Here is a 27,350-nt window from a genome sequence, read left to right on the forward strand (position 1 = left end):
AGACCCGGGTGAGTTGCTTAAGTGTCTTTGATTGTGAGCCTGACCTCTGACCTCCCTCTTTCAGGGATCAATAAACATTTCTGTATCTCCGTTTCTCTGTACTCACAGCACAAGAAGATGTGAGCATACACACCAGCAGGCTCAGGAGGGTGATTACGAATATGATCCCCAGAAGCTCCCCCCCCTCCCCCCCGAAGGCCAGCCACTGATAAACAGTGAAAACAAACAAAAGCTAAAAGTCAGCAACTCAAACCAGAACAGGGGACATGATGTTTGATTCTAGGGGTCATCCTCAGCGAGTCATGGACACTATGGGCATGCTGACTGCCAGCAGTCTAACAGTGGCTTAAAATAACAGGCAATTCTGTAGATAAGATAGCCAAGGTGTTTAAGTTCACACTGAGAAAGGCAGTGGCCTCAGCATCAAGGCCATTTCTTACGCCTACTGCAAACAAAAAGGCAGAAAAAAAAAAAAAATATATATATATATACATATTGTGTGTTTATTTATCTTCCATCTTCTTATCTACTCTCTCTCTCTCACTCACTCTGTCAAAGGTCACGACTGCGAGAGGATCAGAGGCTATAATCGGACTATTTCGTTACCTTGACACCATTAGTCATTAGCAGAGTAAATACAGTCACATATTCCCCGGTCACACCCTGTTGGCCGACTCCTCGCGCGCACAGAGCTCATTCGACAGGTATGCCATTCACAGGCGCTGTCCTGCCACAATGAACTCTCAGTCTGGGCGCTGCTCTCAGTTCAAAAACATAAAATCTCTAAAAACTATGGAAAAGAAAAGTGCTCCAAACCCACAGTCGAGATTCACACTGCAATGATTAAAAGAAGACAGCGACAAAGAACGGTGACACAGAACTCCCAATATTCTTTTTTTTTTTTCTGGCCAAAAAAATCTCTCATTAAATCTAAGCCCGCTACGTTGGTTAATCGAGCTCGCTCCGCAGCAATGCGTGTCAACATGTGTTGCGACCTCCCTGCAGCTATCAGGGTCATGCAACATGTACAGTACATTTGGCAGTCGCCATCGCTTGGCTTCGAAACAAAACCATTTCGTGACTTAGATAGCAATAAAGAGTGTGAGCGCACAATCTGCAGCTGGTTCCAGCAAATTGGATGAACATGTGAGGAGGCCAACATGGCTGTATTCCTGTTAGCCTGAGACAGCTGTGGGAAAGTGACCTTATCAAGAGGCAGAACATTGTTGTGGTGTCAGGTGGAAAGTCTGTATCTCCAAAATGAGGCTTTAGGTGTTTTACTCCTCTAAGATCTCAGGTTTTACAAATAATTCTTGTGCTTTTTCATAAGTATATAAGCTTTCAGCTGTTATCTGAGTGAGTTACAATCACCTCATGATTTCCCCTCCGGTGTATTTACATAGTGAATGACAGTCAGTGTTTTGCTAACATGCCCCTCAGCCACTTCATCCCACTCAATACTGAGCGAGAATCAATAGAGCGAATGAGATTACCGCTCATATCCCCCTGCACTGTCTTATGAAAGGCTCTTCGGGGCCTCGTTGGATGATGTTAATTACACTTTTAATCCATCTCCCTTTCAATTGGATCAGTAGAGTGAGGGGCGTAGTGGAGGGTTTTTTTTCAAGCGCTAATTGCCCTAATTATGTTAACGACAAAACATGCTGATCATGAGAGGATCTGTGCAAGCGGTGCTCAGGTTGAGTCTGTCCAGTACATCGGCAAACAAGTGAGGATATCGGGAGCATCGGCAGCTTGAGCACTGTGGCATAAATACAAACAGCGGGCTGCAGGCCAGAGTTAAAAGATTTAACATTTCAAGTTCAGTTTAGCCAAGATTCTTAGTCATTAATTATTTTTTCTGAATCATTTTAGGATTTAGTGTTTTGCATATGTTTTTAATTGAAATCAACATAAAACAGATATTACAGATATTTCTAACTCCTAAACTGTTGTAAGAGCTGCTTTTATTTGGGAAATACTGAATTCATTTCACTATTTCCTATTTATAGCCTGGATAATTAATTGCAGATTTCAGTGAGACTCACAAGCAGCGACACCTGCCATCTCCTTCCTCTCCGTTCCCCTCTGTTGCTTTACAAAGCAACAGCAATAAAAGGCTGTCCTTGTTAAATGTAGTTAAAATACTGAAGGTCCAGATAATTGTAGTATCAGAGAAAACAAACATAGGCACACACAATCAGACACATGTGTGTGTATACTTGGATATCTACAGTGACACAAAGTTCTAGTGCAATTAAAGTTACTCTCCCAATATCTGTTTTTACCTTTTACTTATATTTTTTACAGTGTAAAACTATGGAGAACACTGCCATCCTTTATTATTACACAGTATATTGATTCCACTTGCACTAACGGCAGAAAATTGCTAATATCACAAATCAGGTCTGACATTCTTTTCGTTAGTATTTGCAGAGTCTGTCCGGGTTGAAGTTGTCTGCAGATGTTTTGACAACATAAATCTTTTATGCCAATGTAGTCGAGCTGACTACTGAGAAGAAGAAAAAAAAAAAAGGATGAAGAGGAATGAATTGCGAGAGCGAGAAAGAGGGAGGAAAAAGAGAAGAGGGATCCCGAACGGTTCCTCCAGTAAGACAAAACAGGCTTTTTTCTCTCTCTCTCTCTCTCTCTCTCCTCACTCATTCATTCCTCTCGCACTCGCTCACCCTACTGAGATTGGCCATAAAGTTTTATGATAAACAGAACTGGGTCAGAAATAAGAGGACAGGGGCCAGTTTTACTCTCACGCTGGCAGGGCTAAATTGGTGCTTGAAAAGAACCAGGGCCAAATAACGACCGACACACCTGGAAATTGCTGTCGGTGTATGACATTGTCTTGGAATAAATCATCTAACAAGTCTGCTGATGCCGAGACGATTCATTTCAATTTGGTCGGGAAGGTTCAGCAGAGCAAGTACCGTGTACGCCCCGGGTAGCTCGGTCAGGCCCTTCTGAGGAAACCTGGTGATGGTACACATTGTGCGGCGAGTGTGTAATATGTGGTTTCAGGCTGGGTTTAGACTCAGCACTTCTCTGTGGCAGTAAAAACCTGTTGGAATCAGGTACTGTGTGCTTTAACATTTCCAGCTCAGAATGAGGAGCACGGGGAGTCATCTGAACCGCAATGAACAATTCAGAGTCCTGCAGAGTGCGAGCACACACACACACACACACACGCACACACACACACACACACACTTAAAGCTCACACATGCATACATGTATAAACACAGGCAGTTACAGGTGTGTGCACGCACTCCAGAGACACAATGAAACACTTCACACACTCACAACAAGTCAATGCACATAAAAGTCTGCACACACACACACACACACACACACACACACAGACAAAAAGCCCTCATAAGCGCGCACACACACACACACACACACACACCACCAAAAACTGACAGCGGCTTTCAGGACCACCCTCTTTAGTCTATTCATTTTAAACATACAGACAGGCATTGTGAGACGCTACAGTGTGTTTTCAAAAACACCAATGTTGGCCGGAAGGCTTAAAGACGGCACATTGTGCTGTGCTGTGACAGTGTGTAATACTTAACAATCACCTCATCATAGCCATGTCCGTGACCTGTCGGAGCCTTACACAGCCACCCGAGCAGAACCACAGTGTTGACAGCGAGTCACACCTCGCGGAGAGGGCTGCTAAGGAAAGTTCTCTCTGCCTGTTTGTCTCTCTGTGTCTTTTAAAAGAGAGTGGGTGAGTACTTCTGGAAAGCTTCGCTTCTTCTGCTTTCCCACTCTGTTCATGAAAAGAGCATGGGCTATCCGCTCTCTCTCTCTCTCTCAACCTCTCAACCTCTTCCTCTTTCTTTACTGGGAGAGCAGGAAAGGTGAGAATGACACTGACATGTGAAGGAAGAGCAGATTTGTTCCTGGGAAGTTCTGAGTCTTTCACTTTAAAGATTTTCAAATTATTTCCAGGGAAAATTGTAGAAAATGCAGCTTTTATCTGCCTGAGAATGTCATTAAATACTGAACTGTAATGTACAGGTGACCCTCAACATGTAATCTAGATGGACCACCAGTGAGAAGTGACGACAAACACTCAGGCTAGATTATGTTTTTTTGTACGCGGGTGTGCTCCATACACATGTCAAATATAGTTTAGCCTCTTGTCTTCCTGCCTTGCTGCGTGCGTCTGCGTAGGAGGGGCGCCTGGCCACGGGATTACTGAGGTGAACAGGCCCTCATGTGTACAGCACGCACCCCTCTGTACAGCCAGGTGAGCAGGAAAAGGACTGTGACATTCCTGGCATATCTAAGAGTTTATATCGCAAGCGTGACTGGGAAGTGTGCGGAACTATCATCTCGGCGGGCCGCCTCTGATCCTGCCCTGTGGTCCTCGCACGGCAGAAGCCAGAGCACAATTACAGAAAGAAAACACACACAGATAGCGAGGAGTCTCTGCGGTGCAGCGTGGGGGAGAGCTGTGTCAGTGTGTGTGTGTGTGTGTGTGTGAACTGTAGGCAGGGTGGGCCAGCCGCTCATGGGACTATCTGACTTGGATCACAATAACACCTTTTAACACAACAGCACGCAGACAGGACAGCCATCGGAAAATACAGGGAAGCCTTCTGGCATCAGAACTATGGTTTCAAAAAAAGCAGATTTAAAGATCTGAATGAGTCTCTGTTGCACTTTATTCATCTTGCCAGAGAGTAAGATTCAGTGGAGGACACATCACCATTTGGGAGTTCAAAATCAAGTAATTCGCATGTTTTTTCCCCTCTCTTTTTTTTTTTTCTTCTTTAGATCATATTCATGTTGTATTTTGAGGTTGTTCTGCCAGGCAGGCCGAGAGTGTCTCCACGTACCTGATCATCTATTTGGCACGCTGTCAGGTTATGCTGCTTGGCCGCAGGGGCAAACTGGATGTACTTCAGCCAGCTCCCGATATCTGGCTTGCTGGCATCCACGCAGAATTTTACATGGCCTGACCGGTCCAAGATCTGCAAGCAACAGAGAGAGAGAGAGAGAGAGAGAGAGAGAGAGGGAGGGAGAGAGAGAGAGAGAGAGAGAGAGGGAGAGAGATCAGACTTTGATCAGTATCAGTCCAGGTTACTGTGTCCAAACACTGACTAACCACATACCTCCCACATGTTAGGAGCTGGTCTGTGGTGCAACACACACACACACACACACACACGCACTCACACACGCACACATGGACACTCACACACTCAGAGTTTGAGTAGAGTGCAAGCAAAGTTTATGTTAATCATATAAAAAATCCTTTGTAATATAAAAATGTTTTTTTTCATTTATAATTAAAAAAAAATCTTTTTCATGACCACAAAATAATAATAATGAATATAATAAAATTTAATAAAATGTATTATATATATATATCTGTGGTATTTTTTAAAGCCCTGATGAAGCTGCAATTTCCATTGTAGTAATAACATTTTAAAAAAAATTGTATTAAAGTATTATCAAACAACAATAAATCAGCATCAATACAAGAGTGGTAAAAATACAAAAAATGAATTAAATAAGATCAGAGAAAATTAAAGCCAGGCTGCAAAGAAATACGTAATGCAACGAATTCTAACTGATCAGTTTGGTATTATTTTGGTTAAAAAAAAACAAACAAAAAAAAAAAAAAACGAAATTAAAAATATGCTGCTAAATTATTCTGATTTAAATGAACTTCAGCACAGGTTTGAATTCGTTTCTGAAAATGTAGAATCATCGAATAAATCAGTAAACAATATTAATCTGAACAGTTCGTTTAGTCACAAATAGCAATGTAAAATAATATTAATAACACCATTTATTAATAAACGAAGAAAACTATTTTAGTGCTCTCCTACACATCAACACGTCTCTAAAAAAAAAAAAACAACCAAACAATAAATACAATGAACTGAATTATTATGCAAATCATAAGATCACTGGACTTCTGTCGTTTGCAAGACATGTGCACGGCTTTTCTCTCGGCGAATTGTAAACAACGTTGTTTTAATGTGTTAATATTTATTATACTGCAGCTGTAAACTTTACTGGGAAACAAATCAATTGCAGGAAACCGCGAGTGATAAGAATTATGGAGACGGAGCCGATTGTTGGGATGCAAAACGGACTCTCTCTCTCTCTCTCTCTCTCTTCTCTCAGGGTCAGAAATCTGCCTTTCTGCCTTTGTATAACGCGCCACTGAATAAATATTTAGCCTGCATAAAGCCTTTTGTCTGGACTAACACTAGATCTACCCATTCATCCTGCAAAAACACACACACTCACACACACACACTTTATGAATTTAATCGTCCAACTTAGTTTACAACATAATGAACAATAAACACGAGTTTTATTATTTATTTATTTTTCCCCCCTCTCTCAATGGAAAACGCCTAACAAAGCAAATATTTTGATTTTATTCATAAGGTCTGTTTTCTCTTACCGTTCAAACTCTTTTGGCGTCGGCGTGCGACAGTAACAACCTCTTGGGATAAGAAGCGCGTTTCTAACTGCGCAAAAGTGATGAAAACTCCAGCTTTTTTTTTTTTTTTTTTTAACAAAATGTGAACGACCAAAATAAACAATAAAACTACAAGTTGTCTTCGCTGCGAAGCCTTGTTGTCCTCACAAAAAAAAAAAAAAAAAGAAAAAAGCGCCGGTTGTTCAGTTGTTGTTTCGGCGTGTCTTCAGGTCTCCAAGCAGCAGGACGAGTCCACTCCGCGCCGGTGCGACTGTCCCTCAGACGCAAAAGTAAATCCTCTCTCACTACTTTGTCCTACAGACACCGCGGACTCGGTAAATCTCCTCTCACTGTCCTACAGGCGTCGCGGCTCGGACCTAAATCACCTCCGGTGCATTAACTTGCTCCCAACTTTTCACTGTGCGCGCTTCGCTCGGCTCGTCCGCTCCTCTCTTGTCACCCCTCCTGTCCTGACGCACCCAGGTGTCCTCTAGTAGCCATTCAACTTTTCATTTTCCCCTTCCTCTCCCCCCCCCCTCCTCAGCCACTCGGGATGTGTCGTCTATATGATAGCGGAGAGATTCAAGGTGCTGCTGCTGCTGCTGCTGCTGGTGGTGGTGGTGGTGGTGGTGATGGTGGGGGGTGGTGGTGGTGGTTTCAAGCATCGCCCCCTACTTTGCGCGTCCGGGACAGCTTGTGTGATGTTTCTCTTTTACGCATTGTCTCATACGGAGGGATCCAGCGCGTCCATCCATGAAGCCCAGAGAGACGCGACTCCAAACACGGGACAGTGCGCTCCCCCGTCCCGGGTCGGAAGCGACTCCTCTCCGCAGTAAATTTTAAAGTGACAGGGGCCCGGGGTTGGAGAGGGTGAGCGGGGTCAGGGAGAGGTCGGGACGGGGCTTCTAAAGGGATGAACTACACACACACACACACACACACACACACACACACGCACGCACGCACGCACACTCACACGCTGGCAGCACACTTTAATGAACCAACAGGAGCATCAAAGCGCGTATCATTATCCACGTGTTCCTCAACTCTTTTTTTTTTTCCACAACACGCCGCGCCAGTTCATGGACCATTTTATGGCATTATTAACCCGAAGATCCGAACTCTTTTTACCTCGAGGTTATGGTTGAAGTTTTGGGCTGCACTGATGTTTGGATGCGAGAGCAGCAACAATAAGAGAAGCGACAACTATAAAAACAAACACACACAAACCAAAACAGTCACCTTATTCTCCAACTGTGCTCGCGATGGGGGGGTAATGTAACAACTAGATCTAAGTGTTCCTCCTGGGGACCTCCGGGAAACTCCACAAGGACCATTGGAGGTCCCTGAGCCACAATTTGGGCAACACTGACCCAATCACCTGCTTTTCTCTGCCTTGAACCAAACATGCTGGAGGATGTTATAGGTGCTCCAACACCCCCCCCCCCCCTTTCACCATAACGCATAAATAAAATTAAGCAAAATATGCTTGATTTTTTATTTTTTAATGGTCATAAAACGAGATTTAGTCATTAAACAGATAAAGAGCTCAAAGCTGGTAGCGTCTGAAGCAGTCTTGAAATGAAAAACATTTCTTAATGTCTGAGTATTTACAGCTCTTGCCCCCCCCCACCCACCCACCCCCCTTGTGCACCTGCTTTACGACAGGCTCAACAGAACAGGCACGAAATGTTGCATTCGTTTTTTTTTTTTTATTTCTCCACTGTTTCATCCAGATGTAAAAGTTCACAGCAGAAACCGGTGCCGTGAATAAACGGACAAGGGTATAGAATAATAAAAGAAACGTCCTCGTTGTCAGTGAGCGGAGTTTATTAGGCAGCTCATAAAGGCGGAGAGGACAGGGCTTTGGCTGATGAGAGCAGATGATGATGGATAACGCCTCACACACTGTGACATTGACCTTCCATCCCAGATAATGCCTATTGTTTTACGAAATCGCGGAGCAAATGTGCAGGAAGGACAGGAAAAATCATGTGTAAATAAGGCAGGACCCCGCCACCGATTCCCATCGTCTTGCGCTCCTTGAGAACCGAGGAGAGACCCCGGTCCGCCCGGTCATTGATTTCCTGCCTCTCCTCGACTTGTCCATTGTTGGAAGCCTTTTTAATTTAGCCATAAATTGGGAAAGCTCAAGTCGAATGAGCTGTTCTATTTTCTTCCTGTCAGGATGAGGGATTTGTTTTATGATGCATTGTGTATTAAATACAAGTAATCTGGGAAAGTGATTGCTTCACGGCCTCTCCGGGTCTGATCGAGGATCCTGATAGAGTGAGGGCTCTGAGCTCTTGTCTGAAAAGGAGGAAACGTCTGAAAAAGGAGGATAAACACGCGGGGTTTGTGGTATCACCGGGAGTAAATTGGGTTAACAGTAACAGGACCCCCTGAGCCCGGCAGCGTGGAGGCACGGTGCGCTTCCTCCCCCCGTCAGAAGATGGCGCGCTCAACTGAACCCAACTTTTTGAAATATTTCTGAATGGACAGTTTTAACATTTCAGATGACAATAGGATTGTTAAACCATAATTAAAGAACTGCGTGTGAAGATGCTGGAAAACGAGCTTTTAATCCTCTACTCATCAAGTACTGGGGGAAATAATGAGCGTGCATCTGCGCAATATAATTTGCTGTTCCTGTGTCTATTTAGGACACTGGTCAGACATGAGCAGTGGCACTATTTTATCTCCAGATAAGCCGTTTTGTAGGTGTTGAGGGGTCTAAAATGTTGGCGCACTTTGATTAGAAAAATGTGTCCCACAACTAAAAAAAAAGAGAAGAAAAAAAAATAAATCCAACTTTCCTTTATGGACCACGTGCTGTCTTTTATTTCTGAGCAGAGCAGGTTATATCTCAGTTTGTATCACTGCTTTATCAGCCAGCTTTTTTTGTTTTGTTTTTTGTTGACTTATTATAAGATGGGAGTCATTTGAACTGCAGCACAAAACATCTACATGAGGGCGTCAGATCGCCAGATGGGACATGAAAGATTCAGCCGTGTGTGCTTGAATATATAATCACCTGCAAAACGGCTATAAAGCTCTTGAATCTGCACCGAAAAGACCGATGGGGGTCGAATTTAAAACACTTGTTCATTTTGTTAATAAACCACGAGAGCGATTTGCAAGGCATGGCTCTAATTTATATTTATTTCACCAATCCGCCGTAAACACCGTTCTGATGTGCCGAGATGAAATAGAAGTGTTTTATCTGAATTATGCCATGCCTTTGTCATAATGATTTTGACATAGCTACTAAATGGCGGTGTGGAAAAGCTGTTTATCAACAAATTACAAACCAAACACAGGCATGCTTCGGGGTATGTTAGCTCCGACTATATCATGTCACACGCAGCATTTTCATTGCCCACTTATTTAAGGGACCCTTAACACATGCGGCATCCGCGTAATGTTGAGTGCCGAGGCTTTAAAGTACTGTGAAATTCTTGAAAGGAGGTGAAATTGCTCAAATGGGCCCGTGCTTATTTGGCTTGCGGCTTTTTGTGTTTGTTTTAGGAGTTCAGTCACGCAAAAACCAATTCATAAATGAATGTAGGGAATTTTTTTTTTTTTTTTTTTGATCAAATAGCCTCTTATTTTACTTGATCTGAGCTTCAGTTTCATGGGTGCACACTGGCCCCTTCTCTCTCTCTCTCTCTCTCTCTCTCTCTCTCTCTCTCTCTCTCTCTCTCTCTCTCTTAATCCTTTGAATAACTTTGCCGCAATATTTTATTTTTTTTTTTCTGGTGTGAAGAAGTGATTTGGATTGTGCTGCTCGCTCCAGAGCCATGTGAAGTCAGATGGGACAGGCCGGAGAAGAGGGGGGATTCCCGTGTGGGTTGCAAACTGACTCCAGCCAGCGAGCAGCAGAGCCTACCGAGGGGCCACATGGAAACACTGTGTAGGCCTGTTGTGGCGCATTCCTGCACATCCTCCAGGAGAGCGGAAAGAGCAAGAAGAAGAAGAAGCAGAAGAAGAAGAAGAAGCAGAAGAAGAAGAAGAGGAGGAGGAAGAGGAGAGAAAGAAAATATCGCAGCCAAATCCACATGAAATAATTCTACCATTCACGACGAGACCTCCCATTGACACCGGCGAAAAGCTGCATTAAGCCTCCATCATGACTCTGTATACACCCCCCCCCCTCCTCTCCTGCGCATTTTATTTTGCTGAAATGTGGGGCGATTCAATCAAGTGGAAAAAACTCATTTAAAGCTCAGAGGAACGGTTGGCCTACAGTTTGCGCAACACTCCGCAACTTTTTCTTTAATTAACGCACACATCCATCAGCCAAGATTAGCGCACAATGCATTAACTGTGCAGCTCTGAGTCCCCCGTGTTAGAGGATAGACCTGGTGTCCATATAGGCCAATTACCATTAAAACAGAGCAGCGGAAATGAAAGGGGAAAATGTAAATAAAAAATTTCCTTAGGTCTGGAAGTAGGCCCGTTGTGAGCGGCGTGTTAATCTCCACCTCAGTAATTTGGTTCTGCGGGAGAAGACAGAAGCCCTGCTGCTGTGCCCTGCACTTCATAAATCACTGCTTTATGTGGACAAGGTCAGCGCCACCCCCTCCCTCCCCCCACTGCCTCCCCCACTCACCTCCCCTCCGCTGGCCCCTCCCGGCCCCGCCGCCATGTTTACCCGGCCGCCCGGGGGCTCTCAGGACCAGACCAGCTCACTTCTAATTACTTTGGATTATTTTCATTTGCCGGGGGTCAGCCAGGCATTCCGACAGAGAAAGGGATGATTTCTTGACAAATGCCGTGAGGAGCAGGCCCCGAGCCTCTGCTGAATCAGCAGCAGATCATCCTGATCAGGGCCATGCATACATGTCTGCATTAACACATCCTTTATTTCAGTTCTAACCTAAATAAATCATTGCTGTCTGTTCCAATAGGGGGTTCTTCCAGTGGGGTGAAATGATTCCCCTGGTGTTCAGCAGGGCAGACATACCTGTTCCATCAGTTTTATAGAGACAAGTGTCAATATTGCAACAAGGCAGGGCCATCACAGGACATGATGCTTGATTGAGAGGATTTATGAGAAGGCATAAATGATCTCATCTCGTTCATTGGGTCGAACATGGAGGGTGCGAGCGGCATATTGTTCATCATTAAAATGCATTCGTGTTCTAAGCTCCAGGCCAATGAATACAGAGACAGAAAGAGAGAACAACGGTTTAAATTATTTCCACCACACTGATATATGAAATGAAGAAAATCCCCACAAAATACAACCCAACTTTGGACTGTAGTATGTGCTGGATTAAGCGGTGCACACGCAGGGCCTATAAATACACTACTATCTCTACCACAGACGTTTAATCTGAATAAATGATATATTTAATGGTTCCTCTGTGCGAATAAGATATTGTTTTTTGTGCTAAAATCAGCTCTGACAGCTGGAGGACATGCTCACTGGTGCAATTCACTGATAAAAAAATATTTGAGCATCAGGAGAACAGGAGCGAATGTAAAAATGGAGATGGGATATTAAGCAACACTTAAACGTTAATCTAAAGATAATTGGTTTTAAACAGCCTGATGTGTGCTGTTGTTTAGAGGAGCAGCGTCTGGAATGTGGCCGCAGTGAGTTGGGGGTCTCTGAGAGGGAGTGGGGGGGGTGGGCAGAGATGTACAGAAAGTAATACAGGCTGTGGTAATCACAGATACTTCCTCCGCAGAGCGTCAGTATACAGGCCCACACTGTATGTGGGCTACAGGGTGCGATAAAGCTGCACAAGAGTCAAGGGTCACGTTTTTCAAGCATAAATCCAGCGGGCACACAGCTCCTATATGCATGGGACAGACTGGAAACTTAAACAACCCACTCAACCCCACTACAGCCCAGCGAGGAGAAAGGGGGGAGGTAATTAGAGCATGTTGCCGGCCGCCGCAGGGTGAACAAATCGGCTCTAAAACGCTCATAGATATCATCTTTAAAAGAGCTTTTTATGTACGAGAGGTAAAGCGGTATGGAACTGAACACGGCACTTCAGATGTTCAAGTGTCACACATTCATTACATTTATTGAGCTCTCTTCTCACGTTTAAAGCCAAGGCTGTGCCGCAATACTACAACAATCTGCTTTTCATATACCATGTCCAATTGGAAGGCTAATATTTTAATGTTGGAGGATATCAGACGGACAAATTACTTGTTCGGTGTAGACTGGAGACGTGTTCAGACTGCAGAAAATGGCCCAGCCTTCATAGAAAAAACGGAAAATTACGGAAAAACCTGCTGGAGTGACATTAATAAAGTATGAAAACAAACAAGCTGATTGCAGGTAAAGAATACACGGCTGTAATTCACTGTAACTGTTAATATTTCTCAGACAGAGCGAGAAATTTGGTGAAAAAGACCAGTTACCCAATGGCGAGGCAGGTGGAGAGCCAGACACCCGGCAGCTGAAGGCTCACAGATACACAGACCCTTTTGTGTATTTACTTTTATTGAGTGTTTCCCCTTTTTTTTTTTTTTTTTTTGCAAAGCAAAGAAAAAGGCTCATACTGTTGTACTGAGAAGAAAAACACGGAGAAACATGACAAGTGGGACTAATGGGTATTTCTTATCCAAAATTTACAAGTGGTCAATACTGCAATGTGAGAAAGTGAGAAAATGTTCTTGAGTGAGTGCAAAGCGTAAGCAGATTGTGGAAGTGTGTTCAGTGTATCCGTCATGCACACGCACGGAAACCCCCACCACACACGCACACACACACACACAGAGGAATGCGTTACCCAGCACAGGTCAGCTCAGTGTATGCGGGCATGATTAAAGTCAGAATTAACTCGAAAAACAACAAATCAGTAGCAACAACCCTAAAATGAAGGAAAGCCGAGCAGCTCACACACAACACAGGGACACCGAGTGGCTCCCATTAAAGGCTTCACTGGCTTTCAGTAGCATCAAAGAGGCCCCTGAGTTAGGATGGGATTATATTTAACCCGGGAGCTTGCTGCTCTGCTGACTACAGGGCACATGCTGATCCTACTGCCAGTACACCATGCTTCTGGCTTTCAGACCAACACTCTCATTAAAATGTGGTTCGGGCAGCATTTCCTACAGGAACACACACATAGAGTAATGCACGGACACACACAAAAACATATAAATACTCAACAACAAAACAAAACAACAACAAAATGACATATTACTGAGGTGACTTTATGAAAAAAGTTCATGATCATACTGTATAATATTGTAATTTCCTTTTCTGTCATTACTCCCCATGAACGCCTCAACACGGCATTCAGTCAGAGTGAGGACTATGTGTGGCCAGGTGGTGCGCAGAAAAAAAAAATCGAACAGCACAGGAGAAGGAGGTGAAAGTGATCAAGTGGAGATGAGAGAAGCTGCAGGATGCTAAGTGCTGGAAAAATAGATAGATATTGCAGAGCAAGTGGCATGGTCAGTGTTATATAGGAACAAACACGCTAGCATGACGACACAGCTACCCTTCCAGAGTTGATTCTGTTCTTAAAAAAAAAAAAAACAAATACATGGCATCAACGCGTAATCAGGCTTTGTAGGGGAGCAGGAACTGTGTGTGAAAAGTGTATGTGTTGGGAAATAGTGTTGAAAATAAAAAGCTGTATACTCTTTCTGTCAGGCGGCTCTGGTGGAATGCCAAGTGCAGAACAAACACTCCAAAAGTATACTTATAAATATTATTGAGGGCCTTTTTTTTTGTCTATTTCTAACTATTTTGGATGTTTTCGAAGCAGTTTGTTGCATGTAGTAATAAAACTAAAAGATATGTTAGTGGTATAAACAGTTACAGGATACGAGATCTGTTATAAATGTGTGGAGATTGGCCTGATCTGACATTGAATTCCTGGCCTGGATTCTTATCCCAGTCTGGCTCTGCTTCCCTTATTCATCACACTTTACTAGTTGTGCACGCTATTGCTACGCCATATGGTTGAAAACATCGTGATAAAATTGACACATTTAAGGATGTTTTCCAATATTTATATATATGCTAAATCACTGCGTGGCAAAAGCAATAAAATGTGTGTGTTCTGCAGTTCTGCATTACACAAGACCAAAATCCTCATATGTGTAAACTAGAATGTTGGAATCTGTTTTTAGTGTTTCATAAGAACTTGTACATTCAAATGTATCTGGCTCACAGAAATCTCAATGTGGTTTCATCAAAATATGATTCTGATGACAGTGTATAAATGATACTGTTGTATTCTCCCCTATCCCTGCTGCATGCAGGCTTGTTAATACAAGAACAGAAGCAAGCACCCCAACAAAAGTTCTCCATGCATGTGTGTGTGTGTGTGTGTGTGTGTGTGTGTGTGTGTGTCTGCAGGAGGGCCTATCCTGAGACAATGCAATCTCACATGGCACATTTCAGCAGTCAGACTTGATATGAACCATCAGACATGTGCGTCAATACTCCCAAGGTTTATTCAATTCCAAACCAATCATTCTGGTGTCATACACTTTTGGGTTAATATTCTAACTGTGAGGCCGAGGGCTAGGCGAAGATAAATCAGCTTTTATGATGGGTTGTTATGGTTTTTACGGCACTGGGTTGTGAGGGACTGATTTGGGGATCAATCACCTGCAGGTGTCTGCTGGGGGTTGAGGTGCTGTGAGGATCGATTGAGGATCTAGAGCTGCGATGATGGAATTGAGGTGTAGGTGTGTGTGTGTGTATTACTGGGTGCAGTTCAAGGAGTGTGTGTATTGGGAGTTTGTGAGGGAGAGAGGCAAAGTGATGAAGGTGTGTATGGGAGTGCTTCAGAGACAGAGAGGAGATATATCTGGGGCTGCAGCGGTGATGAAGGGCTGCTGGGCTATGACCAGACCGTCTCAGCTCTTATCGGTGTCTCCCCCTCCTCCTTCTCCACTTCCCTCAATCCACTTCTTTATCTTGATGGCACTTTGGAAAATCTCATTGTCACACAACATTTAACAAAGACAAAAGTCTCAGGCGGGCAGCTGGAGATGACTGGCCTGACAGAGAGCAGAGCTAGTGGGCAGAGTATCCCTCACACAACCTCTTTTTTTTGCTCATGTCTTTGCGTGTTTTCCACTGGGAGAGGCCGGCGATGTGGGTGCAAAACACCGCCAAGGCACACAAACAAGTGTGTGCATCTATGCGCGCGGATGGCACGAGCGCACATCAACGCGCGGACACATTAGCGGTGCTGAAGTTTGTCTGTTTTTTCTTTTCTTTTTCTCTCCCTCCCTGGATACGGTGTTTATACACACTCAAGATCTCCCCTGACCGTCAGACGGCTGCTTCCTCCGCGCTGTCAGCAGAGCCCGGCTGAAACAAAAGAGGCGGAGAGCGAGGCCTACGGTTTCTGAATCAGAGGAAGTTGGTGCTGATTACGCTGCCCCTGAAGAAGCATTCCGATCCTGTTAACCCGCTTGCTGGCTGCCAACTCCAAACCATGTAGTGAAGCAAGTAAACCTCGCACAGCCCCACCCTGAGTGCCCTCTCCCTGCCCAGGACAAGCATCTGCCCTCCCTTCTTTTCCTCTACTTTCCTTGTCTTGTCTCTTCCTTATTCATCCCCTTTGTTATCTTGCCCTGCTGCTGCTGCTGCTTCTTCACTCCTAGATCCTCTATTTACTTTCTTCCTCCCATTTTGTTTTTGTTCCTCTCCTCTCCTCTCCTCTCCTCTCCTCTCCTCTCCTCTCCTCTCCTCTCCTCGGACAGAGACACGACAGCAGGCTCTTGTTGGAGGAGCGAACATTCCACCTTCTTCACACCCTTACCTCTCTATCCCTGATGAATGCCTTCACTCCACTTGTTTATAAGATAGAGGGGGTTATTCATAATCAAGCCTAAGAGAGTATGTACACACTGTGGACATCCTGATAGAAGGCAACGTATTAAATTTCTGTTTGTTTGACAGGAGTGCTGTCTCTCTCCTTCTCCTTGACGGGAAGACCCCCATCCATCCAAGCAGGGGGCACGACCCCAGCAGCACTCCCCTCTCTTTCTCTCTCTCAAGTGCTAACACATATTAAGTAAATGAAGAGTCTCTTCAGGCCGGCAGGAGACAAACGAGCTTCTTAAACATCGGAGGAGTGGCGGTTTGATCCGGTGTCGGCGGGTGTTTACGACGTAACTGCGGCAGAGTTGTGTTTGTGATGTTACCCATCTAAGTGTGTTTATACTGAGGTGGAGATGGCCCCAGTCTCTTAGCCAGGTGCTGAAGCTCTACGTCTTCTGTTTGAGAGGGAGAGTATGCTTATGGCTTCGGAGTGTGTGTGTGTGTGTGTTTGTTCGTTCCCTGCAAACCTGTGTGTGTGTGTGTGTGTGTCAGTGCTTCTAGGCCAAATGCTGTCCAGACAGGCAGACAGTGAATGTGTCCACATCGAACCAGAAACAGGTTTTGGGTTAAAGTGTCTGCTCTCATTCCCCTCTAAGCTTTTCCTCCTGTCTTTCTGTCTCATTCTCTCTTTGTCTTTCCCTCAGTGATTATTGTCATTCTGGCTGCTGAAAAAAAACAACAGTACTAGTGGGAAGTGTAAAAAAAAAAAAAATAAATAAAAAAAAGGGGAAGGAGGTGAGGGGGAGCTGCCGTGGGCTGGCGGCGTCAGTGGTGGGGGGCTATAAGGCCCCCAGGGTGGGTATAGGGTTTTGGTGAGGGCTTGGGGGTTGGTGGTGAGGTGTGCTCGGAGAGAGGGCCCTGGTGTAATCTCAGTGCTGAATAGACGGAGCTCTTAATAGAATCCCGTCGTCCGGCTGCCACCGAGAGAAACAAGAGCTGTAATGGATGGGCTCAGCTCTGGCTCCCACTTTCCCCCCCGTGACCCCTGCGTTGGTCAGAAGTAAGAGCTAAAGAAGCATTGTAGCCTCGGGCCTGATTGAATGGGGAGGGAGGGAGGTGGCGGCGGTGGTGGTGGCAGTAGGTGGTGGTGGGGGGGTGAGAAGAGGGGAGGCAGCCGCACTGATAGACCAATTTCCCACTACTGCGAGCAGTAGGGCTTGATTGATGAGGGCTGGTGCTGGTGAGAGGAGGCCCATCACATGCGATCACATAAATACTTATTCAGCTCGAATTGGGCCTGACAAGCCTTACGACAGCTTTGTGCTGTCACAGATATCATTGGAAGGAAAACGCTCCATTAATCATGCGTAATTAACTTTTCCAAACGGAGGTTCTGCTTGGAACCAGTAGTAACCCACTCAGTGCCCAGATAAAAAATTCCAGCATCTTAACTCGGATTGGAGAGGGCCTTATTAAAAGCTAGAGCCAGTTTCCCCTGAGCCGCTCCGTTTGTACAGGAAACAGCTTCATTAGTATCGGTTTAGGGCTCTAATGGGCTCGATACAAAGCCTCCTCTCTCTAACCCAACCGTGTTCAGTGGCCTTACAGTGCAATATCCTGTGAGCGCGTACGGCCATAATGTTCTCTGTTTGAAGTCAGAGCAGAACCCATCTGAACGCCTGCCACTAGTTAACTACCTTGACCCTCCCATAAAGTACTGGGGAGGAGTGAGCGTCAGAGAGCCCAACAAGCTACGTGGTTTCATTCTCTCTCCTGGCCAAAGGTAACCTCCCTATGGGAGTAAACTGGACCGGAGCCCTTTTGTTTTAAAGCAGCAGACCAAATGATCTGCCTCACATTAGGAATAACACAAACATACTCACACACACTGATCCGTGCACAGTCCTGCTACAGTACAATATCTCATCTGATCAGCATTCCTCCTTCAGCTCTCTAATGCTGCCCACCTGCATGGCCGCTGGTAGACACAATGTAAGCAGTTGGCGCGGGAGAAGACAGAAAACAATGGGGGCAAAAACAACTGTGTACTCAGAGGTGGAACTGCTTTCGAGGCTCTTTCAGGAAAATCAAATATTGTCCAAGAGTACACTGAAAAATTACAGTAGTATTAGAAAACGATGCTCGACACCTCAGAGAGTGATACAAAGCCAAGGAACAAACGGGTGAGTTATATCATTAGAAAATTCCACTAAGGACAGACCTCCACTAGTTGCTCTACACTTGTGCATTGAGTTCAAAATTCAGGCAATTGAATTCAGGTGAAATGAGCAGCTTCAGAAGAAAGAAATTAAAAGAGAAAGAGTCTTTTCTTAAAAACGTTCCATCCCACTGGGACAATACTCCAGAAGCAGGTATGCTCTATTGTACGCCAAAGCCACAGATCCTAGTTTTTTCAGTTGTCCTGATGGTTCTTGCGGGCATCACATATTTCTCTGAGTCACTTCAGACTTAAGCCCAGATTTGCTCATGACATGCTTCAGTGTACACCGCTACGTGAAACGATACCGTATTTCTCAGGGGAAGGCTCCAAAGTTTCCATTTTGCCATAAATGGTTAGAAATTGACACAGTGGATCACAAACACGTACAGATTCACTCATCCCTCTCCTTCAGTTGGTCATCTGTGGTCATTTCCTCTGAACATCATCCTCACTGAGCAGGGATTTGACTCATTTCCTGCCTACTAATTAGCTCTGTCTGGCCTCCGGAGAAAGAGAAGACAACGCACTAAAGCATAATAGTCATAGTCCACATATAGACGCCATGACACAGCTGAACAGAGCCATCTACAAGCACCGACACACAGAAGCCCACTTTTAGCATCTTACTTTGAATTACTACATAAAATTACATTTAAATGGAGCACTTTTGGCTAAACAGCTGTGTTAGCTGAGGTGGGCGAGATCAAATCTTCATGGCAAAATGAGAGCTATGTTTTATTCGAATAGTTATTGTACTGCAGCCTGGCTTGGCAACACGCGGTATGTAAAAATAACAAGTAAAACACAGTGAGAAGCTTAGTGAAAACAGTCTGTATGGTTACTGGCACAAGCAGGGCACAGCTGATTGAAATCTCTGTCAGGCACATGGTGAGGAAAGCAGCTGCCATTATTGGCTGCCCTGGTCACCCCTCCACGGGACAATTAAAGCTGAAGTCCTTAAGGTGCCACTTAGAATAAAAGAACCAGTGATTGATTCATTTATCATTATGTACTTTACACTGATGAGTGATTTGTTTTTTCAGCTGACTCTCTCTTTGGGCTTATCAAATGCCATTTTCTTGATGCTTTGCTGCATGAGTAGTTTTTCTATAACATGTTGATTTGTTGTATGTTTTTAATCCCTGCTGGCAGAACTCAATTAAAAAGAGCAGTGCTTAGTTTGGCCGAATTCAGCTGAGGAAAAAATAGCATTGTGGGATAGATTTGAATGAATCAAATGAATCTAATTTAATGTAATAGGAATAGGATTGCAAAATGTGAAACGTCTTGTGGCAATAAATGTTCATGGGAGCGTTATTTAGTGAGTAGACTATATTTTTCTATTTTTCATATTTATTCTGCTCAGCACCAAGGATTTATTGTGTTTGGATGTGCATGCTTCCACAAACTTAATTTAACTTAATAAAATTGAATCAAGCTGCGTTGAACTGGAATGAAATGAATAGCAGAAGTCCTATTCTAGCTCAGTGCATCTTCTTTGAAATGCCTCCTTTAGTTCAGTGTCCCATCAAAGTGCTATATCCTTTCTTCTGCAGCCACTATAGTTACGTATTTTGTCCTAACTTCCAGCATCCGGTTTTCCAGAGCAATGTCTGATTGATTTAGTTCTTTACAACTCTTAGTCGCCCACGCTCACGTCTCTATTGGGATGAGCAGACTGGGCCAGGAAAGCAGAGTCAAGACCCAGACTAGGTGGCAGGGACAGGGGGTTGCATTCATGATCAGATGAGGAGTCTCAAGAAGACAGGCTTAGCTAAATTAATTCTGGAGTCTTGGGGAGAAACACACTTGAGTCGGTTCAAGTACGTGAAACCGCATTCAATTATATGTCAGTCTAGGTACGGGACAATCCACCAGCAATGGAGACAGGTGGTTAAAGCGAGACCACACGCAGAGGAGGAGAGAAGCGGAGAAGAGGACGAGCGGAGGAGTGCTAGAGAAAAGAGGGAGTGGGTGAAGGGTCAAGTACATTCAGTCAGCTTAGTTTGACTTATATGGAGAGTGGAGACAACAATAAGTGCTTGTGTGTCAGGGCCTTGAAGGCAGCACAGCTCCTCTGCTCTCATAATGGCCTGCTTCCCACTCCAGGGCCGAGCATGGCCTCGCCTGAGCTCACTTAGTAACATCACCCCTGTTTCTCCCAAAACTACATTTCATTGATGCTCTTCAAGATTTGTCTGCAAGGAGACCAATTTATAAGCCGTTAAAAAGACCAAGATAGCCAAATGACACTGTCTATTTCCCATAGTAAACATCTGCGTTTGGCTTTGGTTCTTGTAAGCCGTACTTGGCACAGATGTTGGAAAGTGGCTATTGTGAAAGACCTTAAAAATAAGCAGTCTGCTTTCAGCTCAGCTGCTCAGGATAGATGATTGGCTGACAGTCAGGGCTGTTTTTTTCTCTTTTTTAACAGAGTACTGTTAATGGGGGATCTTAGCCATTGATTTTGTTTGTAAGAGAAGAGGCCACTGAAAAAGCTCAGTCAAAACCTTACCAGCTTGAACATTGAAACCCAGTCAGTTTTAGTCCAAAATCACAACTTTACCTCAGAGGGCTTTACAATTTTTACAGCACACCCTCTATTCTTAGATGCAAAATTCAGATGAGGGGAAACATTTGAACGGGAAAAAGACAAGAAAACTCTTCAGGAGGACCTACAGAAGATGAATCCCTCATCATGGATCGTTTCACTTCTCTGTTAAGCATGAAACGTTTTGCAGCCAGAATCTTTTTGATCACAACCTCCTCTCTGAATGCTGGTTCATTTTACTTACTTATATTTGTTTCTTCATTCAAACTACATTCAAATTGTGCTCGAGGCCATATTGCAGGGACCGACATGTAGATTGATGATGCACAAGGCCTGCTGAAGGTGCATAACGTGTGTCATCACCACCCAGTTGGGTACAACAGAGGGTCTGTCTTGTACCTCCACCCTAAGCCAAGCAGAGCACCCTGACTGATGCTTGCTAAACCTCAGGAGCGTGTTGAACGCTAGAAAGATGAGAGGAAAGGGAAGGAAAAGAGAAAGACTGCTAGGTAAAAAAAAAAAAAAAGGCCTCAGTGTTAATCAGAGATTTCCCAGAAGAGCCAGAGTCATCGCCTCAGGGCATACAGAGCGAGAGAACGAAGGGTAGGCACAGAGGTGAGGAAACGAGAGAAGACTTGAGTGAGAGATAGACAGGGAGACGGAAAGGAGAGGAAGGAGGCAAGGAAGGCAGGCTGCATTCCTGTGGCCACAGCTGCGGGAGCTGCAATCACTAAAATGTAGCGCTGTCTCAATGCCGGCATTTTCTGGACACGTTACAAACGAAATAAAACAGCACGACATGTCTGTTTTTTGAATCAAAGAAGAGACTAGCAATCAACATGCTCGGGTTTACACTACCTCCCTCCCTCATTCGCTCTCTTCCTCCCTCCATCCTTCTCTCTGGCTGACTGTCATTCCCACCATGGCAGGGATGACCCCTTCTCTGTCTCTATATTTGCCCCTCTTTGTTCACCACTGGCCAGTTGGGGCAGGCATCTGAGACTGAGACCATCGATCATTGGCCTGACAGCGGGCCCCAGGCGGGGACGGCCCTGTTATTTGGACTCTGTGATGACTTCCTCAAAAAGGGGCCCCTCCTTCCCTCATAGGCCTGGCATGGCTGAGGTTTGGTTTGGAGCCTCCATACCTTCCCTGTATGTCCATAGAAAACACATTGGATTCACTGGCCGCATGTTTGGGTCACGCTAGGGTGAGCAAGACAGATAGAGTGTGGAGTGGGAGTAAAATACGTTGAGGGAGCACAAGTTGTGGTCCTGGAAGTTTCTCGGTAGCTTCTCCAGTCCCAAGGAGCACCACGATGAGGACTTTGGCAGCGGCAATAATAGAAGTAGAGGTTAACAGAGTGCATTTGAAATAAGAAAACAAAAAGCACCAGCTGGAGTGCTTAATTTATCGTTATGATCTGTCCAAGTTCTGTCCGGCAAGATACAGCAACACTACATTATAAATACTTTAAGCTGTCATTTGGACCCATATGTTTATTTTATCTTGGTTTGCGCCCCTATGTCTTCCCACATGACAGTGTGCGAATATCCTTGGAAAAGATGAACCTAAAAATACCCCCAAAAAGAATTCCTTCCCTCGCGCTCACTGCTCACTGTCATCGTTTACCGCTTTACCACTGCAGTTCATCTTTGCCCCTCATCTCGCATCTTCTTCCACTCTTCAACTCCACACATCTTCCTCTCGTTTCTCCCTCCTCTCTCACCCTCTCCCCCTTTGTTTAAGCACAAGGCTAAACCTTAGTAGACATGCGGTTGTTGCATTGTCTTGCTGCTCACATCACGTTATCATTACAGCTGGCTGTAATTGGAAACAGGAGCCTTTTTTATTAGGATTCATGGTAACATGGGTATCTGTCTCTTCTGATACTCCCATACTGGCTAATTTCCCCCCTCATCTGCATTCAACAGAGCAGAGACAAGAGAGCGTGACAGCGGATATGTACTCCAATAGCTCTATGCAGACATGCCCCTCTGATTACACACGCTCGCTCACATATGTATGACATAAATCCGGCAATTGCACGACAACTGAGAGAGACATAAACTTGTCCATGAAAACTTGTAGTTGTAAAAGGTAAACCGGTTGTTTGTGGGCTAAAAAAAACACCACTATGCTCCTCACCATGTCACAGGATCAAATGTGATTCATGGCCTGCGGTGTGGTTCATCCCTTTTACCACTCTTTTCTGTCTCTTTGTGCAGTATCTATCAACAAAAATAATATTTTACAAGACTATTTCAAAGCGGATTTTAATATAGAGGGTAATTTTTTTTTTTTTTTACTGTAAAATGCATGGATAGATACTCCCTAAATCACATATTTCAACAAACTCAGAAACTTTCTGGCACACTTTCAGTGCAGTAACTGCTTGCTCCAACCCCAAAGGACACAGAAAAAACATTTTCAAAGATGTTTGTGAGAATACAGTAATGTCTGGAGTGTCTGTAAGAGTGCTTGGCCCTGCATGAGGAGCCTGTCTAACAAAGGGTGCACACACTTCATTAGCACTGTCCGTGAGAAGGAAGGAATCTTACACATGGAATCACTCCTGATCTCCCGTCTCAGGCTACTGCTGTGCAGAGCCTGGACTCGCTGGCTTCCTTCCTTCGAAATCCTCCTGGCCCCTGCCTAAACACAATGCTCAATTTGTTCACATCCAGCTCCGAAGAAAAGGGAGACACACAAAGCGTAGGAGATAAGGTTACAAACTGTCCTCACACCCACAGGTGTGGAACTCTCAAAGCCTTCAAAACATCACCTAGTTCCCCGCCCCATGTCGCCACCACCTTCTCCTCTGTTTTCTGGCGATTTGAAAGAATGGGTTTGAAGGATGGACAGATGATGATGAGAAGGAGGGGGGGTGAGGGATGAGTGAGAGCTTACAATGGGGAGAGAGAGTTATAATAGACTGGTTGGTGCGATTAGAGGGAATTTAGTCACTTCTCCGCACACTCATGCATGCACAAGTACACACACAGACACTTATACACAGAGAGCGCTCGCTCAGCTGCTATCTCACATTGCATCACGCTGCTTTGCACCTTCACACTAGCGCTCGCCTTTGCTCTCTCAATCTCTCTGCCTTGCTCTGTTTCAATGGCATCAAATGGTTGGAGTTGACAAAAGAAGAGAGGGAGTGCTGCCAGCTGCCCCAGTGAGGTCATTCCCACACAGGCTCTTGTTTTCACCCCACTACCATGAACATGGCCTTGACCCTATCCCCTCCACAACAATTACTTTATTCTACTAATTTACACAAAGTAACTCCACTTGCCTTTTTACAATTGCCCACTAGACACATCCAAAGACAGGCATTTCATCAGACTTTATCCTGAGAAGCACAGTGGGGTGTGGTGCCTTCTAAATGTACTTTAGGGTACAGCAAGCATCTTTTGTTCCACCAAAACTGGCAGTTTGGTGTTATAACAGTAGATTGAATTCTTAAATGATGAAAATGCACAGAGGGCATAAAACATGCTTGGTCGTTAAATCATACTCTCTTTTTTTATATCAACTTGTAGACCTCGGACATGGAGAGACAAGGGAAGGCGATCTTGGTTATGCCAACAGAAATACTGACAGAAAAAACAACCTAACAACCTAAATAATACTTATTAAATAAAACTTACTTCCAATCCACTTTGTGACTTAACTAGATCTGGTGAAGACAATTCACGTGATTATCGGCTTCTAGCAATAAAACTACACTGCTTTTACAGTTTTTTGTGTAGAGGATGTAACTAAAACAACCTGGCAAGGATATAAATATCTAAGTTAATTCAACTTTTTTTTAACCTCCTTGTTAATCTGCATTAATTTCATGGCCCTTTGTTTGAGATTTTGAGATCATTAGTTGATTTCACCAAAGCAGTAGTTCTCTCTAATCAGCTCACAGTGGACATTGTGTTCACTGTACACTGTTATGCTCCTCCCTCGCTTTCTGCCTGCCTTTTTTCTTTGGTTTACACCATCCATCCATCCATCCATCCATCCATCTTCACCAACATGAAGGGGGCTTTAATATGATGAGTCTTTGGAGCCTCAGCAGGCCTCTGTCATTCGCTGTCTCTTTCTCCATTACTCTTAGCTATTGGTCCCCTGGGTTGTCAAAGTGGCTGCAGAAAGACTCTAATTGGCCAGTTGGGATGATTTTTTTCCTCCTTGTGAATAACTTGCTGTCAGTGGTGTGTGGAAAGTGTGTCGTTGTTTCTGTTTTTTTTCCTCTGCTTTAGTCATATAAGCCGTTTATATTTGCACTGAAATTGCATACAAATGAGGTAAGTGTGTAGGAATTATCACTGACTGACTAAATAAATAAAAAATGCAATAGCTCTCGCTATCTCTTTCTCTCTCTCTCTCACTCTCACACACACACACACACCCACACACAGACATAATTTTGGCAAACGTTCATACCTGCTCACCTCTAGAATAGGTCACTAAGTCCTTATCTCTCCTCGGTGGTGTCAACTGTAGGTGAATCACTGTCAAATATTGTCTTAGGATTTTCTCCCTTTCTTTCTTCATCTTTTTGCGTCTCTTTCACTGAAAGACTCTTTATCACTCTGCCATGAAGGCCTTTTCTTCCCTCGCTCATATCCGAAGGAGAGGAAGAAAGAGAGCGGAGGGCCTTTCAACAAACTGAACAATGACACTTCATCGAGATCCTTGGCCTGTGTACATTCCACAAACTTGCACAATAACTTATCAGAGGTGAAAGGAGGAAGGGCAAAAAGAAAGATAGCTCGTATGAAAGAAAGGATAAAAGGCAGAAATGTGCAGAGATAGGGGCAGGGAGGTTAAGAGGTGATCTGTGTGTATAAGAGATCCCGAGTTTGCTTCCTCAAGCCCTCTCAGTCTCTGAGGTCATGGTGAGGTTGCTTGAATGGTGGGTGGGATGCAGATGTCAACAGACGTAGTGTGCGTCGATGTCGATTTACCATGAAATATCTTTACGCATATGAAAGCATGTGTGTGCTAATTTTTTAGAAAATGAGAAGCCCTTGTGCATTGACAAATCTGTGAGAGCCACCTGAAGCCTTTATTTCTTACCGTCTTTCTCAACTCCCAGATTCTCTAAAGCGGAGGGCTATGAATTTACAAAAGCTACATGCAACTTAATCTGAAAGTAGAGCTTGTCAGCAAACTTGATATTACAATTTAAGGCTGCTTCTTTTGGGTTGCAGTTCAAAAGAGATTAGGTATGCACCATTTAGTCATGCAGCTCTTGAGCCGGAATCGGTGGTGAGGGAGATCAGTCCAAAGGAAACAGGATCTCATCTGAGCTGATCCAGATCTGAGACCAGCTCGTAAAACTGTCCCCCCTAATGGATCACCTCATTGGAGCGCATACACTTGCGCAGCATGTACATGTACGATAATGCACGCAAAGATGTTGACCCGTAGTCACACAGATGTAAATGTGAATACATGCAAACCCTAAGTACAGGCATATAACCAAAGGGCCAACACACTCCCCCTTCATCTCAACCCACATGCACACTTTAACACCCTTTCATCAACACAGCTGTCCTTCTTAGAAGACAAGTTGAGATTTAAGCTCATGAATCCATAATACACAAATTCATGTAAATTGTTTGCTGAACCGTGTCATATTTGCATGTGTGTTTCGGGGCAAACAGAGCAGTGCGCACCGCTCCTAAGATGTGGACTGGCTCTCTCAGGAGAGCACACACACACATTCACACCACCCCACACACACCAATGACATTCCCCCTTGCCCCCTCCGGCCAAGCCCAGAGCTTGACCTCTCCGTGTCACTCAATCCACCAGGCAATATTTGCTTTCGTCATCATAAATATTAAATATGTGCAGAGGCAAATATTTGGGTTTGGCGACCTCGAAGTGGTAAATGAATTAATGTATTCACATGAGGAGGGCAGGGGAGTCAGGGTGTTCTCGCACACACACGTCCTTTCAGCCTCTCCAGCTCTTTACCGTAAAGGCCTGTCAGTGGTCACGCAGGGGAAGACCCACAACTCCTGAGGAATGGCAGGAAAAAAGAGCCATGGTGCATGACTGAAATTTAGAGGCAGGCGGGTGGTAAAAGTTTTCAGGTCTTTGCTGTTGTGATACAGTATGACAACCTGCATTGCGTGCAAACAGCAAATTAATTAAAGAAATAGAGAGTTCATCAGAAGTCCATGTTTCCATGCAATCATTTTAAATCACCTTTTAGAAAAAGAAGGTTAGATTTGCCCAGGAAGAAATGTCATCCAATTGAACTTTCCCAAAAATGACCAGGAATAGCAGTTTTGCTCCTTACTTTACTCTAAACTCCATTTAACTTGTCATGCTTTTTCAA

At 44.4% G+C, this 27,350-nt stretch overlaps 1 protein-coding gene across 2 annotated transcripts in view; it reads right to left on the reverse strand.

Moving 5' to 3' along the window:
• Window positions 1-27,350, reverse strand: part of mecom (MDS1 and EVI1 complex locus) — a 90,251-nt gene that overhangs the window by 22,214 nt on the left and 40,687 nt on the right. For both annotated transcript variants that reach the window (XM_070828825.1, XM_070828824.1), the window contains exon 2: window positions 4,863-4,997. The gene's annotated coding sequence lies outside the window, so the exon portion shown is untranslated. The remainder of the gene's footprint in view (window positions 1-4,862; window positions 4,998-27,350) is intronic.

This window comes from Pempheris klunzingeri, chromosome 4, assembly GCF_042242105.1.
Source record: "Pempheris klunzingeri isolate RE-2024b chromosome 4, fPemKlu1.hap1, whole genome shotgun sequence".
NCBI lineage: Eukaryota > Metazoa > Chordata > Actinopteri > Acropomatiformes > Pempheridae > Pempheris > Pempheris klunzingeri.